Genomic DNA, 14,267 nt, shown 5'->3' with positions numbered 1-14,267 from the left:
GAATGGTTCTTAAATACATACATAACTTGTAAAGTGCTTTGGGATGAAAGGTACTAAAACAGGCCTTTTAGTTTAAAACTGCAGAGTCACTCTTGGTCTCTTGTAAAATATATATGACTACAGAAAATGAGAATCCAGAGATAAATGCAAGTCTACCAACTCTCCCTGTCACTAAATAGACAAATCATCTTTTATAGCCTGATCAAGCTCTCATAGACTTAAATTAAAGTTGTATGGGGCACTAAGCAGAGAGCTTTAGATATGACTTTGGCTAGTAATGGGAGCAAGACCATATCTAAAAGGGCTCTATTTCAAGCCGTCTGTGTTTGCGTCTCAAATGGACTAAAGTAGTACTAAGCCTACTCCTTAGCCCACGTAGCTGGGCTAGATACTGGGAACCACACCCCTACCCAATACCACTACACCTAAAGCAACAGAACAGCTGTGTACTCAATAGCTGGAATAAAAACTTGCACAGATCCCACCCTTGTAGGGAATATAGCCATGCAGCTGCAGGGTTGATCGGAGCCACATGGGGCTGTGCGTATTCAGCTGGCTTGTGATCTTTCACTGGTGTAAATCAAGAGTGTCACAACTGACTATGGAGTTACTTGGTTATAACTGAGCAGAACTTCGTCCTTATACATGCATCTTCTCCACCAGACTCATTAGCTACATTGCCAGCAGAGACTCCTCCACCAGGGAGGTGTCTGCATCTGGTCCAAATTGTATATCCATGCTGTCATTAAACTTTTTAATGGCAGGGGTTTTTTTGTTTGGGGAGTGGGGGCAGGGCAGGGGAGGGGTTGGTAAGGCATTGGTTGGGGGCTGGCTCACCAAACTGAGTTGTGTTCCTATTTTCGTATTTTTGTAATGCTAATGTTAAAACATTAAATTGTCAGGATATCTAAAGCTCTTGTATAGGTGTCTCAGTTATGTATATTATATGGTCCTCTTCTTATTCTTTAACTTACTCTTCTAAAATTCAGCACGTAAACATCCATGTTTCATTGGCTCAAGGAAATAGTTCTGTATGCCAGGGGTTCTCAACATTTTTCTTTCTGAGGCCCCCACAACATGCTATAAAAACTCCACGGCCCACCTGTGCCACCACAACTGGTTTTCTGCATATCAAAGCCAGGGCTGGCATTAGGGGGTAGCAAATAGGACAATTGCCTGGGACCCCATGCCACAGCGGACCCTGCGAAGGTAAGTTGCTCAGGCTTCAACTTCAGCCCCAGGTGGCAGGGCGTAGGGCCCCAGGCTTCAGCTCTGAACAGTGGGGCTTCAGCTTTCTCCAGTGAGTGTAACTCTGGCCCTGCTTGGTGGACCGCCAAAAACCTGCTCGCGGCCCCCACAGGGGGCCCCAGACCCCTGGTTGAGAACTGCTGCTGTATGTAACTCTTCTTCTACTTTAAAGTAGTTTAGGTAAAGTAGTTTAGATGACAGGGCGCTGATGAACTTCCCTCAGGAAGCTCATAGTCTATGCAGCAGTAAATAAGGATATCAAACAAGCAGCAATTGCCCAGGAACACAATTTATAGGAAGATCTGTGGCAGATATGCATGTCAAGCTTTGTTCAGTAATCTATAAAGACCACGTTCTAAGAGGTTTCATCTGCTGATCACTAGGGACCTGTTTATCAAAATTAAATGTGTTCACAGTATTCCATTGCATAGTTGAATGGAAGAACTACTTAATGGTTTGCTGCATGTTAATACAGCTAAGGGATTAGCACAATTTACAATGCTTAGGATAAGATTAGAGAACTGGGAAACATACAGATCTGACTAAGCAAACATTGTCACACTCAAATTTAAATGTACCCAAAGGATTTTGAAAGACTATGTTTCAAGTTTTGAGAGCATGTTCTTCCTTCTTTGCCTCTGAACATTAAACTATTTAATACTGGTACAATATATAGAAATGGATTCTGATATATCACAACTGGTATCACTGAAAAGTAGCTTCAAGTTCTCTCTGTTAAACTTCATCAAAAGTGAGATGTTACATAAAAATGTCTGTTTATAATTCTCTTATAAATGGTCTTCAAAATATTCCTGCCTTAGATATTTTCACTCTCTAGATATCAAATTTCTCACCTTTTTCAAAAACATCACTACCAATCCTGCCCTCAATTCTACCTGAGCAACAAACAGTGTGTTGAATATGGTGCCTTAAAAGGAAGTAGGGACCAAACTTGGCTCCATGAATATCATTCTCTCATACGGATAATTGTGCTTATTCTGTATTTTTTTAAAAAATGTGTTCCCTAAAAGAAGAGATTTGATTTTCTACCTGAACATGTCTTTTAAAATGCAACAAAATGCTGTATGAGTAACCCTAAATGCTTGGGAAGTTATCAAATATGACCATTTTCAAAGCTTTCCATAGTAAGACATCTATTGCTTTCTCTGGGAAGATATGTTTTGGTCTTAGTTATTGGTGAGAAGCAAAGAAATGAGTAAATAGTTGATCTGCCAGCTAAGAATTTTTCATTTAGTTCTGGTTTGAAATCTCAATTTTTTTGCAAAAATGTGATGAAAAATGGTGTGGGGCAGGGTATAATGACAGCTACTATGGGTTTTTTTCTTCTTCTTCTTCTTTCATTTTATGACTAGTTTTAGGCCCTTTTGAAAAATGCTATTCCTAGTCTCCAAGTCCCTCTGATTTTTTCCAGTGCCAAAATCTCTCACTAAATCTCAATCTGGCCACGTTAAATTATGAAATCCAGTTTGATTATGCCTGTATCCTTGCATCATCCCTCACGTTAAGGGCAGAGGGAGTGGCACATGGGTGTCTGCCCCTAAACAGGACAGTTAAGGACCATCAACAATTAAATAATCTTGCACTAGTAGGACAATGCCTAGGAGTTTACCAGCTCACCAGGAAGAAAGGGTTCCAAGCAACAGATTACCTGGCCAGGGACTTGAAGTCACCAAGGTGATCTGACAAAGGGAATTGCAACTTCATAAAAAGGACTCACTCAAGCCAGGGGAGCAGGCCAGGACCAGAAGCAAACAAGGCTGAGAAGAAGAGGAATCCTGGACTCCCTGAACAGACACTGACCAAACCCCAAAGGGCATTTGGAGTGGTGAGGAAAGAGAGGCAGGGATTTGCATGCAAGTTTTGTTTTTCCCATAGATCTGTAGATCTCTTGTGCTGCTACATCGCTTTGTGTTTAGAAATTCCTTGTCGAGCCTGTGTTACTTTTTTTCACTGTCATAATCCCTGAAGAGGGAAACAGTAAATCCACAGATTTGGTGGAACTCTGGGAATGTGTAGTAGTGACCAGGGAGGCTTGGGAAATCCAGCTCTGGTTTCAGGGCCTACAAAAGTGGACCACAGGGTCCCCAGAACCAAGAGCAGTGTCAGACACAGAATCTGCACCTGAAGTGAGAGTCTAGGTGCCCAGGGCCAAAGAAGTAGTACCTAAACTCTGCCTGGCCCCAACAAGCCAAAAGCATGTGGGACATGAAGGTTGGATCCAGTAGTTCATCCTGGTAAGTGTTTACCAGGGACCTCACCCAGGGTTTGTAACACTTAAACTCCTAGATTTTCAAAAGTCACTTAAGCACTTTTGAAAAAACTTTACCCTAAGTCTCCAACAAATTCCTGTAGGAGTAAGCCAAATATTTGCAACCCCTTCCCCAACATTTGACTAATAAATGAAGAGTGTTCTTAAAGCAGCGCCTATATTGAAAGAATTGAAGAGAAATCAGGAGGAGGCAAACTGACTTCTTCCTAATTTATACCCATGTGAAAATTTACCTCTCCAATTCTGCCAGTGTCGGCTTTCCCCTGTATTCATACTTTATATTCTTCCTTTTTCTCACCCAGCTGAGCATTTCTGAAGAAGGTCTGGGTATGCTTTAAATACTTAGTGACTTTCCATGGTTTTCAACTCTACCTTTCTAAACAGTATTTATTCATCATCCTTTGCCTCCATAGGCCAGGAGCATGAGGTTTACTTGCTCTGCTTTGACTTGTCATGAAAGCTGGTTGTTTTCTCCAGCCACACTTTTAACCAAAACAAACCTTTTTTCTTTTCTTTTCTTTTCTTTTCTTTTTTTTTTAGAAAGTGTTTATTTGGGAAGGTGGGGCAGGGATTGTACCATAACAAACGCAGAAACTTCCAAATTATCAACCAGCCCCATTTGCTGTCTGTACCTTGTCCATTGTTAATTCCCTGACAAAGGTGAGTGATTACCTTCTGCTAGCTAGATCTAAGGATATCTTCTTTATCCTCATCCTTTGATGTCTGCTGCCCTTTCATTTTCTTGATGATGTCACTATTTGATTTCTATGCCTTTGCTTTCTTTGCGGCTTGGTGTTTGCTCCTTAACAGGAAAAGTGAGGAGAGAACTCACCTCAAACCTGTACTGCTGTCATGGTTCTGACTAACTCCGATATCTGACCTTTCATCAGTGTCTCTGATTGTATAACCCTTGTCTGTGCCCACAGCCTGTAGCAACCTGCATGGAGTTTAGGAGGTGCACAGGTTGCAGGAGTGAAGAGTATGAGGGAGGCATTAGTTAGTCGGTCTGCATGCACATGGTTTGAATGCTAGCTACAGTTGCAATGCTGCTTTAAATAATTCTCTTAATAAAGAGCCAATTTAGTTTTAGAAGGATGGAGTCCTTCCATGTTATCCATCATGCAGCACATGAAACATGGTGGCAGCGATCAGTCTAGCAAGACCCATGGCCAGGAAGCATAATTAACAGGTAAACAAAGCAGCAACTAGAAGCAGAGCATGGAAGAACTCAGGCCACAACGAATACTGGGTTTCCAGACAAATCCCTTCAATAATTATAGAAGCAAGAACTGAGTCTGCATACAAAGCTGACCATTAGGGATAAAGATGAAAAATAAGGGTAAAGCTTTTTTACTACCTCGTTTGAGGGAATGAGAAGTGAGTGAGATGCTGTTGCCAGAAATAATGCCGGAAACACTGGAACAGCTGATAAGTGTTTCAATACTGTGACTCCAGATAGAATGAGACTGTAGATACTGTTTTTGTTTTGTTTTTTGTTTTGTTTTTTGCCTGAAACCAAGAAACAGAAGAGGAAATAAATACTTACATTAGAGCTGAGAACTCTGATAACTACAATCCATAACTAGAGACAAAATCTTTTTTTTTTCATAGATTCATAGATATTAAGGTCAGAAGGGACCATTATGATCATCTAGTCTGACCTCCTGCACAACGCAGGCCACAGAATCTCACCCACCCACTCCTGTGATAAACCTCTCACCTATGTCTGAGCTATTGAAGTCCCCAAATCATGGTGTAAAGACTTCAAGGTGCAGAGAATCCTCCAGCAAGTGACCCGTGCCCTATGCTACAGAGGAAGGCGAAAAGCCCCCAGGGCCTCTTCCAATCTGCCCTGGAGGAAAATTTGTGGGACGCTGTTCATTGAACCGTTTCTAGAAGTGCTTATATTTGTGGATTGACATCTTCTAACGTTACTCTGAACAAATCAAATGCCTAGCACCTGAGACTTTAACTCTCATTGCATAAAAAGTATGGCCCCCTCAATTGGTTTGAGAGTTTGTTGTCCCATTGATATTCCTTCCCAAAGCATGCTTTGATTTTGCAGTCTGTGTACTGTTGTACAGTGTACTTAAACCTCTCTAAATGAAAGATGTGTGCAGTTATCTGATTAAAATTCTGTATCTACACCAATTGGCTGTTACTTCTGGTAGCTTACCAAAATGGCTCTCTATGCTGCAGAGATCGTGCATCAGTGTTTTTTAAAAAAAGTATCTTGAACACATATCTTGCTTTCCTTACTCTAGTCAAAATTCTTTGACTGGCCTACTTATTCTAATTGTAAAATTTCTGATTAAATTGTACAGGCTGTATGCAGGTCACAAAGCAGTAAACTAAGTAGAACTGTGAAATGAGAGCTGGCTTTTTTAGTGCACTGAGAATCTAATGCTTATGTAGGAGAAGCTGCTTCCTTTCTGTGTCATTCAAGGCTCCCATGAGTGAGCTCTCAGTGCAGTACATTATACACTTGACCAAAGATGTTTATGTCAGGATCTGCAAGCCCTCTCTGGAGGGAAAATAACTTTTTCACCAGTTGCAACCAACGGCTTCACTTGGCAAAGTCAGCTTCACTCATACTAGCCAGAGAAACAGGACAGATAAGTGAAGCACCAAATGGGAATCTCCGATGCCGTGCCGCACATACAAATATAAAATATGCTTCGGAAATATGGAAGGCTTCCAGGTGAGTTTTACATCCTGCACTTATAAAATGCTCCTGAAGGCTGCAGAGTGTTTCTCATAATTTTAGCACGGCTTGTTTAATGTTTTAAGCTTCCTTTTAAACACTGAAGCAAAAAACTGTGCATGTACCCATCTCAAACTTTTAAATAAGGCATTACTGTCAGGCTTAATCTTCAGTAGCTGGGTAATATTGTCTGGTTTAGAAGTATTAATCCATAGCTGCACTGTAATGTAGAGACTTAAGTGGGGCGTCGTAAGGATACTCAATTCACCATAAAATGATAACAAGACATCTCAGTCAACCCTCTCAACCATGAACTCTGTCTGGCAGATTCATAAAAAGGGATTGTTGTACACAGAGCAAGGTCTCTACAGTGTCCAAACAAATTACACAAGCTGGTTTTGGTAGGGCTGAGTTAGCATTCCCAGATAGTCCAATAAAATATTAAGTATTTGAACAGCTTCTATATAATTTCTTAATATCCTAGGAGGCTTTGTCTTCGCTCCTGGACACAAGGGGTCCAGTTCTGAAAAGAGGCTGCATATGCCTACTTCATGTGGCTAGCATTTAGGGAAAACAGTTTTGTTTTTGTTTTTTCAAAAGATTGACTTGCTTAGGATGTGACCAAATTATAACTCTCTGAGAGCAATTCTTCCTCTCCCTACAATTCCACTTATTATATTCAGTGATTCACAAATTGAGAAATGCTTGCTCTTATAACAGAGGAAACAGGCAAAAATCTATGAAGAGTAGACTTTTAAATGCAAGAGTTTGCAGGGCTTGTGTACCAGAGCAGCTAGGATCAATTTAAAATAGGGGCCAAAGATCAGGCATTCTAGACCGATGTAGGAGCTGGCTCTACAAACGGTATGACTGCCAGTGAAAACTGATGCAATGTGATGCGTGAAAGCAAAAATACTCTGCTTTTGAGAATATCTAACGCTGAAATGAATTACTGCCAGGGAGTTTCTGTGTGACCTCAGATTGTTGTATGACCATGTTCCAACCAGTTTTAAAAAAGCCAGGATGAAGGGCCAAACATATCCAGAATAGAAGTGTCTGACATTAGAAAGATGTTCTATGTGCGGAAAACTCACATGTCTTGGATTTCATTTGGGCAAGGGTTAGGTGCAGCAAGAGCAGCTGCAGTCAAAACTTATCGTTATGGGGAGGCAATAATACTTATTATGAAGCTACTTGAGAGCTACACCTTCAGAAGAAAAGTTTGTCGGCGGAGCAGTAGTCTGCTCTCGGAGACAAGCAAGTATTTTACAACATAGAACTGTAAAAGGGATGGACCCAGAGGAGGTTTAGACCTGTCATTCATAATGGAGAAGAGGTAATTTGGGGGAGTACAAGTATTTGAGGCAGGATGAGGTATTTACATGACCCCGCTGAAAACTAAAGAAAATCATGGCTTCATAATATGATGGCTGTCATCTTTGCAAACACTGAGAGGCCTTCAAAGTATAAAGCATTAGTCTCCAGGACTTAGCTAGAAAGCCTGTCTCTCTAGCTCAAGAGCTATCACATACACATCTTCTGGACTGACCTCTCTTGTTCTATGTTAACACGCTGACAGGTACGTTACATTAACACTGTATATTATGTAGTTGCAGCTTGTAACTCCGTAGCTCAAGCAGTTAATTTTGCACTTAAAGCAGGGATTCAACCTCTTGGTTTGTGAATGAGGGGGTTAGTACAAAATAGTGGATCCTCAAATGTACAGAACTTATGGAGTGCAGAATGAATTTCTGGAGAACTTACAAGTAAATGTGTTAATCAGTTTGAGTTGCAATTTAAAGAGGTCCTTTAAGAAACTTGGCATCTGTCAGTCTCTTCTTCCCAAATGATCTTAACTAGGGCATAATGCAAACACTTTCTATGTAACTGCAATGCATTTAAATCTTATGCATAATTGATATTTTAAGAAACTAAGTGGCAGTTAAGCTAAGTTAATTGCTTCTAACTTCTAGGCCGAGATAACTCAAGTGGGGCCATTGTGACATAGAAGGTAATTCAACCAACAACGCTTCCTCTACAACTAACTTGCAAAGTCTATTGGTTGTAATGAGTTGGTGTGAGGGAGACTGGACACAAGTCTAGAGTTCTCGATGGTAGATTACTTGAGCCAACTGTCACTGCTCTTTAAAAATTCTGTAGCTGCATGCTAGCTTGGGCATCAGTGCTTGAAAGGTTCCCCATGGCATGCGGCCTTGGCTCCACTGTGCATTGAGGCAGCACTGCTAGTGGAAAGGAGGCAGGAGTGCAGGGACAGACACTAGGACTGTATTCTTCCTGCCTGCCTTCACTTAGCACTGGTCTCACTAACACAGCCCCCTAAAAACATGACTACATTGTAAAGGAAGGGCCAGATCTGTTCTGCTTTGCATCACAAGAGCAGCGCAAGCTGCTGTAAATCAGCTTAACAGGCTGGTGCACTCTGGCAGGCTTGCACTGCTCTGATACACCAGTGGGTCCACCGTTAAATAAAACACTATTTTAAGACTGATGCTAGATAGCAAATAAATAGAAATATTGCATGCTGGCGTTCTCTGTTGGGTTTTTTGAGTAGTTAGTCATCATTTGTATGTCACTTTAAAAATATCCCAGGCAAACCGTTGTAATAGAGTTAAAGTTGAATACATATCAGTAACAAAATACTATTGGAATTTTGTAATTATCTCCAAATGAAGCATTATAAAATAATTCTGCCCTGTGGTGATGTCATGAAGAGGGAGGTGGACATGTGGAAAATCTAAATGTTTTTTCTTTAAGACTTGACTTTATTTTGAGACCACAAACCCTAAAATGCCTCATTCATTGTATGGGTATTGCATGCCGTCACTATAGGGTAGGGCGTTAATGTTGGCTGGGTGTCGTAACTATGCACACTTTTTATCTTTATATGCATCTTAATGCTTGGGTTTGGGGAGAACTACAACATCCCTAATGTTATGAAATACACACAGATTAGCAAGAGTGGTATCTAAAGAATATGAAATAGGCCAAAATAATAATCTGAAGTGTGGCTATAAGAAATGTATAGAACCACATCCTTGGCTGGTACTAACTGGCATTGCTCTGAAGTCAGTGGAGCTATGTTAACTTAATCAGCTGAAGATTTGGTCCTTTATTGGTAAAGTTAAAGGAAGCAGAGCAGTGGAGAAGAGCTGGTGTGTCAGATCATTCAAAGAAAATATTTTTCAGGGCTAAGGATGTGACTCTGCAAAGATCTGAGCACCCTCAACATCCTTTGAACATCCCTAATTTGCTACCTGTCTCATTCCTTTTTTCCCCCTCAGCATCTTGAGAAAGGCATGTTACTTAGACTGACTCTGTGGCAATCCTATCCTGAAAGCTGCAATGTTTTGCTCATAATTTACCACAAAAGAAGGATCATTCACTGCCTATTCCACAGAAAAGTGACTTGGTTGTCAGCTCCTCCACATGTCATAAGGGCCTCTCCAAAATAGACATTGGAGAGGAGAGTGTCTGCTGCACTTCTGAGAGCTGCAGCACAGAATTCTCAGCCTAGGGCAGAATGGGGATAGGTGACTTTAAAATATCTTTGTGCCCTCCTAATCCTGGGCTGCTCCAGGGGCTGAAGAGGCCCCCAATATAGTGTAGATACCCCATGACCACCAGAAATATCTAAGATATGGCAAACTCCCTGGGACTGCCCAAGGGGCCCACTGCACAGCCCAGAATCTCTGCCGTGTAGTTTGCTGGTGCCCTGCTCCAGAATGACCCTGCTGCCCCCTACATGCCTCATGTTCCAGAGTTGTAAGGTGGTCCTTGGGAGACAGCTGTACAGCTGTCTTCTGCAGTACCTGAGTTAGGGGAAATCCTTCCCAAGCTGGCTCCAGGGCTCTCAGGGCCCCTTTATACTTCTCTAGACCTTTTATGAGGCGTAAAGGGGCTGGAGCAGGGGTTCCATCCGTGATCTATGCCCTTAGGAGCTCTGGTAAATTAGACAATAATGAGAGAGAAACAAGACACAATGGGGTAGGGAAGGTTGGGGCAACATCACTAAAATTATAGAATCATAGGACTGGAAGGGACCTCGAGAGGTCATCTAGTCCAGTCCCCTACACTCATGGCAGGACTAAGTATTATCTAGACCATTCCTGACAGGTGTTTGTCTAACCTGTTCTTAAAAACCTTCAATGATGGAGATTCTACAGCATCCCTAGGCAATTTTTTCCAGTGCTTAACCACCCTGACAGTTAGGAAGTTTTTCCTCTGTCCAACCTAAACCTCCCTCAAACACTGCCTCAAACAAGGACTATTTCACTGCATGATGGAATAAAGAGGGTGGATTTTATTTGACTAAATGGATGTCTTGGTTAACTTCTTGTAGATGTTGCAGCCGTAGGGTGATGTGGGACAGACTTAAATGAGGTGTGAGGGTTGGGGAAGGGGGGGAAGTTTGCAAATCAGGAAGGACTTTCCAATGTAAGGGGAAGTGTGGAAGAAAGTGCAGGGACACTTATAGGAGATGCAGGTAAATGGGGTATCAAAACAATTGATGGGGGACGAGACAATATAAAAAAAACAGCTCAGATATGAGGAGGGGCGGTTCTGTGTGGCTTTGAAGCACGGACAAGAAGCTTGATCTTGATGCATCGGAGGAGAGGAACCAAGAGAGCAACTGAGTTGATGTGGCCTGGGTCTGGTGCAATGTCCAAAAGGCAGGAGAGTGAAGAATGCTGTATCTTGGGGATTTCTGGGAAAGAGATTTAAGAACTTAAGTGAAAACCCCATGTGAGATGGTGGGGGACAGGAATGTGAAAGGGGTTGTGAAGGATCTTCTCTTCATCCTCTAGCATGAACCATTTGGGGTTTGAACTCCTCAGTCAATATTCATTATGCTTTCTCAGTTGTAAGGTGTGTAATGAAGCAAATGTTATTTAATATATTCCCTTCGTTTTGAGGGAGGGATTTTCCCAAGATATTGCTCTGAGTGCTAGAGGATTTCTGTGCTAATTACAGTGAAGTTTTTGGTAATTATGTCCTAAATATGTCAGTAGGAGACTTGGAGTCAGGCTCATTGTCAGTTGTATGGAGTTGACGGCACTAAGTTTTACAGGGTTTGTTCATTTCATCTTAAACTAATATGGGTCTCACTGCACACAAAGGATACATACATTTCTCTTGCTTTGCTGCTTTAAAAAATTATGTACATGTTGCTCAGTTACTTAATCTACCCTGTACCACACTTTTGCATCTGTAAAATGGGGATAGTTCTAACAGGGGCACTGTGAGGATAAAATCCATTGATTATTATGAGATGCTCAGATGCTATGGTGATGAGGGCCAGAGTACCTAGATAACCCCTAGAAAGTGAACTGAACCTCTTGTGTAAAATGGAGCCAGATTCTGATCTCACAAATTGGAAGTCATAAAATTGAAGCAAATGGAAATATCCAGATGTAAAACAGTGAGAAGGGAATTGGGCCCACGGTGTGCTGCCTGGGATAGGAGAGTCTATCTAATCTCCTTTGTAGTGCTCGGAAGAGATGCTGCTTCTATTGGGGAGATGGACTTTTGCCCCTTATCCACAGTGTTCATGCCCAGCACAGAGCTAATTTCACTCTGGGATCTCAGGAAGAGTGAGACCTTTCAAAAGCTAAAATGCAAACTCAAAATTTGTAATTCCAGCTTGCATCACTATCACAGAATCTCTGTTCAAAATCAGGTCGCATAATTTTGGATCTCCATTGTCATTCCCTTACATTTGGTTCCAGTCAAACCATCATATCACTAGATTGATCTGAGTTTAGAATTCTAAACTTCATTTTCATAACCTGGATCAGACAAAAGGCATCCCCATCATATGACTAAGTCACTGTTTACATTCCATAGCTCAATCACTGAATATATCCAAAGAATGAGTTTGATAATCCCTCTCCTACAGCCTAAACACTTAATGAATCAATGGGAGTTTTGTCAGAGAAGACAATAGGATCAGGTCTAATATTTGCAAATACAGTAGTTAACAGCCAAAGCAAGCAAAGACGAAAAGCTTGACTCCTGTTCACCCCCGCACCACTGTGCTCAGTAAATGAATGTCTGGCTTGCACCACCACCCTTGGGATTTGCTGACTGCTTGTAGACTTTCCCTTATAGGAACTGAGGGAATGTCATGCTCACAGAAGTGTAGGACTGATAGCATTGACTTGAGCCAGGTGCTGTGTAAGCTCTGCAAATGCACCTCAGTCAGTGGGAGCAACACCCTCTGCTATTCTAGTCTTGAACGTCGATAGAGCAGACAGCCAATCACGTCAAATTAAAGCAATGTTTTGTATTTTCAGATAAACATACTGTAAAATGAGGTTGAGGCTCCAAACTTGTATCAACTGTGACCAAAAATTAACTTGATGGGGTTGCAGAGGGCAAATAGTGCCCTAACCCTCTGTGCCACCAAGATCCCTGCACATTATATTGGAACTATAAAGACACAAGTGTGGTCAATCTACCATGCTCTCGACCCCCTGCAAAACACAAGCCTTGTATTAGTCCAAATCACTTGTATTAAATAATAGTGTAGGCCAGGGGTTCTCAACCTTTTTCTTTCTGAGCCCCCCAAACATGCGATAAAAACTCCACAGCCCACCTGTGCCTCAATAACTGTTTTTCTGTGTATAAAAGCCAGGGCCGGAGTTAGGGGGTAGGAAGCAGGGCAATTGCCTGTGACCCCATGCCATGGGGGCCCCCGTGAAGCTAAGCTAAACTGCTCAGGCTTCGGCTTCAGCTGCAGTTGGTGGACTTAGAGTCCTGGACTTAAGCCCTGCACGGCAGGGCTTCGGCTTTCTGCCCTGGGTCCCAGTGAGTCTACTGCCAGTCCTGCTTGGCGGACCCCTGACATCTGCTTGTAGCCCCCTCAGGGAGCCCCAGACCTCTGGTTTAAAACTGCTGGTGTAAACAATTGTGCGCTGGGGGGGGGGATTGGGAGAGGGGATGGAGCTTGTGAGTAACTCACTTAAGAAAGGTACAAGAGTCTGTAAGCACATCGATTCTGGCAAAAAACTGAAATGGTTCCAAGTCCCAGTCTCTCAACCTGACCCGATGTAATTAATACCCCTGTCACATGACAGGTGGGAATGTGTGGCTGTATAACCACAGACTCCCTTAGCTACTGTTACGAAATGTAGTGCTGAAAATACTTCAGTGATTTTAGAAAGAAGCCATTTAAGATTTAACTTTCACTGCTGCTGTTTTGGTGTATGCAAACTGAGTCATATTGTGTGCACCAGTGGAAAAAAATCCCTTAATAAAATCTAAAATCCCTTTACTCTTATTCTCCTCGTTTGAAAAGTTCAGCTAATACATGGAATATTAATTCCGTCTGGAATAAGTACAAACCACTGGAAGGAAAAAATAGCTTGGTTTAAGAAAATCTGGGAAGTACTGGTGATGAGGGAAGGAAAAACTTGCCTAGCCAAAAAGCCTAACACTGGGAAAGATTTTGAAATGTTTACTTTTCCTTGGATGCACAGATAACTCCAGTAGCCAAACCCACGGTAATGCTAATCTGGACTAATTAATGGTAAATAATAGGTATTGGCCCTGACTGACGCAGCGCATTAGTTGTAATGTTCCAGTTCAGACTTCAGGGCAGTTTAATTCTAGCTCACACTGGAATAACAAAGATCAAAGCCAGGCTCATGGTTTAAGTGAATTACCATCTTGCAATAATTTTAGAGAGATGGAAAAAACAAAAAAAACCAGTTGAATAGTCATATCATTGTTGATATTTTAAGGGCTAACAAAGTGCTATACAATTGGTGAGGTGTGTGCTAGTGATTGCAAGGCTAACAAGCAGCCTCTTATTCTACTCAAAGTGACAAGAACAGACGCAACCCTAAAGTACTGCAGCATAAGCATGTCCCTGGAATATAGTGTTTTAGCAAAATGTTTGTATTGTAAAATTACTACTTAGGCAGCACAGATGACCGGTATTTGTCTTCATTGCCAAAAGTTTTTGAGAGACTTGATACAATTAATGTAGAAAATGTGATTGTA

At 41.8% G+C, this 14,267-nt stretch overlaps 1 protein-coding gene across 3 annotated transcripts in view; it reads left to right on the top strand.

The window, feature by feature from the left end:
• RGS17 (regulator of G protein signaling 17) overlaps positions 1 to 14,267 on the top strand; it is a 73,109-nt gene that overhangs the window by 31,514 nt on the left and 27,328 nt on the right. The window lies entirely within an intron of this gene.

The sequence above is a fragment of the Lepidochelys kempii genome, chromosome 3 (genome assembly GCF_965140265.1).
Source record: "Lepidochelys kempii isolate rLepKem1 chromosome 3, rLepKem1.hap2, whole genome shotgun sequence".
NCBI lineage: Eukaryota > Metazoa > Chordata > Testudines > Cheloniidae > Lepidochelys > Lepidochelys kempii.
Note: the sequence above shows the minus strand (reverse complement) of the source record. Positions and strands in the feature narration are given on the sequence as shown.